This window comes from Nematolebias whitei, chromosome 19 (genome assembly GCF_014905685.2).
Source record: "Nematolebias whitei isolate Nwh7 chromosome 19, NemWhi1, whole genome shotgun sequence".
In the NCBI taxonomy this organism is placed as follows: Eukaryota; Metazoa; Chordata; class Actinopteri; order Cyprinodontiformes; family Rivulidae; genus Nematolebias; species Nematolebias whitei.
The window spans coordinates 38,947,549-38,950,771 of record NC_056516.1 but is presented as its reverse complement, the minus strand read 5'-3'; the positions used below and the strand labels follow the sequence as shown (position 1 = coordinate 38,950,771).

Sequence of the window (3,223 nt, the reverse complement as noted above, 5' to 3'; positions counted from 1 at the left end):
CGATCTTTGATATTGATGTTTATGATAGACTTTTCTATTTAAATACTCTTAAAGATGACGTTGATGAGTGCAAAGCCTGCTATGACATTCAAACGTGGCATGAAATTTTAGGTCACTGCAATTATGATGATGTGTCAAAATTGGAGGGTGTTGCAGATGGAATGAAAATTAGAGGTAAAACTGATAAACCTGATCTGAAATGTGAAATATGCATAAAGGGTAAATTTGCTCAGATCAGAAGTAGAGATCCTGATGAAAAAGCTAAAGGTGCATTAGATCTTGTACATGCAGATCTGGCTGGACCAATAGAACCAGCTGCTAAAGATGGCTTTAGATATACCTTAGCTTTTACAGATGATTATTCAGGTGCTATTTTTACCTATTTTTTGAAAGCTAAGAGTGATACTGTAAAAGGGACAGAGAAGTTTTTTGCAGATGTGGCACCTTATGGGAAAATTAAATGTATAAGATCAGATAATGGAACTGAGTTTATGTCTAGAGAGTTCCAATCTTTGCTTTGTCAAAATGTTATTAGACATGAAACTTCAGCTCCTTACTCTCCCCATCAGAATGGGACAGCTGAGAGAACATGGAGAACTGTTTTTGAAATGGCAAGATGCATGTTAATTGAGAGTAATCTGCCTAAAAATCTGTGGACATATGCAGTTCAGACGGCTGCTATTATCCGTAATAGATGTTACAACAGACGTGTTGGGCAGACTCCATATTGCATGTTAACTGGAAAGAAACCTGACCTTTCAAAAATGAGAACTTTTGGATCGGAATGTTATGCATATAAATATGACAAGAAAAAATTGGATCCACGTTGTGAAAAGGGAATTTTTGTTGGTTACGACAAAAATAGTCCTGCATATCTTGTCTTCTATCCAGACACAGGTAGAGTACTTAGGAATAGACTGGTAAAGTTCATCACAAGAAGTACCAATGAATGTGACACTCAGACTGATGACATAAGTGAGAACATTTTACTCCAGAAGGAAGTTAAAAGGGAACTATCAAAACCAGATTTGAGAACAATGATCTCACATGAAATTAAAACTGAGACTTGTGATACAAATGAGAACTTGGATCAAAGTGAGGCTAACCTTGATGCTCGTTATCCTAAGAGAGAAAGGAAACCTCCCAAGTATTACACAGACCAGGATTATGAAATGAAATGTGACGATGATCAAGCACACATGAACATTGACTATTGTTATAGGATCACATGCGATGTGCCTAAGACAGTGAAAGAAGCTATGAGCTCACCACAATCTGAACTATGGGCAAAAGCTATGAAGGATGAAATGGACTCTTTGATAGAGAATAATACTTACACCCTAACATTATTACCTGAAGGTAAGCAAGCAGTGGGGGGTAGATGGGTATTTACTATTAAAGAAAATCCAGTTAAACAACTTTATAAGGCTAGATATGTAGCAAAAGGCTATAATCAGATTCCTGGTATTGATTATAATGAGACTTTTTCTCCAACTGCTGATATGACTTCTGTGCGTGTTTTGATGCAGCTTGCTGCTCATTATGATTTGGAATTGCACCAAATGGATGTCAAAACAGCATATTTACACGCCCCTATTGATTGTGAGATATTTTTAGAACAACCTGAAGGATTTGAAGTGGTAACAGAGACAGGAGAGAAATTAGTCTGTAAGCTTAATAAGTCACTTTATGGTCTAAAACAGTCAGGACGAAATTGGAATAAAATGTTGCATGATTTCCTTATTGAAAATGACTTTGTGCAGAACCCTGCTGACTATTGTGTTTACACTAAAGAAAATGAACATGAGAGGGTGATCTTGATTATTTGGGTTGATGACCTTATTATTGCAGCTAGCCATGATCAAATGCTCGAAAGTGTGAAGAAAATGTTGGCTGCTAAGTTTAAAATTAAAGATCTTGGAAAACTTAAACATTTTCTAGGAATTGATTTTACACAGAACCATGGTCAAGTAAAAATGAACCAGAAAAGATATATCATGAAAATCTTGGAGAGGTTTAACATGACTGACTGCAAACCAAGATCAACCCCATGTGAAAATAAACTGAAGTTTGATGGTGAAGGTCATTCTGCTGATCATAAAAAGTATCGTGAGGTAGTGGGTAGTTTGATCTATGTAATGATGAGCACTAGACCAGACTTAAGTTTTATTGTCAGCAAATTGTCACAATATTTGTCTGAACCAAAAGATCAACATTGGGTTGCAGCAAAGCATGTGTTAAGATATTTGAAATGTACGCAAAATCAGGAATTATGCTTCAAGAAAAATGATCTTAAACTTGTGGCATACTGTGATGCAGATTGGGCAGGTGACCAGGAAGATAGACGGAGTATGACTGGTTATTGTTTTAGTCTATCTGAGGCTGGACCCATTATTTCCTGGAAGTCTAAAAAGCAATCCACAGTTTCTTTATCCACATGTGAAGCTGAATACATTGCCTTGGCTGCAGCCGCACAGGAAAGTATTTATCTTGTGAATCTGGTGAATGGAATGAACTTTGGATGTGAATATGCACCTGTGAATATTTTTGAGGACAATCAAGGTGCAATTGCTCTTTCTAAAGGTCCGGTCTATCGCCAAAGATGCAAACATATTGACATTCGATATCACTTCATTCGATCAGCAATCAGTGATGGAAAAATAACTCTCTCTTACTGTCCAACAACAGAAATGGTGGCTGATATCTTAACAAAGCCTGTAACTAAAATGAGAATGGATACATTTGCATGTTTTATTTTTGGTATGTAAATGTAAAAGAGAAATGTAAATGTATTATGTCAACATAAGAACAAGTGGGGGTGTTGAATGTAGTTGATGTTCTTGTTGACTTCCTGTTGTGGGAGGAGTTTGACACAGGTGGATGCAATGCACTAAATAAAAGGCCACAGACTGCACTGCACGGCAATCAGGCCAAATGTAGATGAAGGTTGTGTTGTTTTTCCTCCGTCGCTACCCGGCATTTCCAGCCCTTTAAGATGGCAGCGTCAACAGATCATGTGATGATGAATGACAGATCATGTGATGATGATTGACAGATCATGTGATGATGATTGACAGATCATGTGATGATGAATGACAGATCATGTGATGATGACTGACAGATCATGTGATGATGACTGACAGATCATGTGATGATGATTGACAGATCATGTGATGATGATTGACAGATCATGTGATGATGATTGACAGATCATGTGATGATG

The 3,223-nt window shown here is 37.1% G+C and overlaps 1 protein-coding gene across 1 annotated transcript in view; it reads right to left on the bottom strand.

Moving 5' to 3' along the window:
- Positions 1 to 3,223, bottom strand: part of nedd9 (neural precursor cell expressed, developmentally down-regulated 9) — a 47,086-nt gene that overhangs the window by 3,481 nt on the left and 40,382 nt on the right. The window lies entirely within an intron of this gene.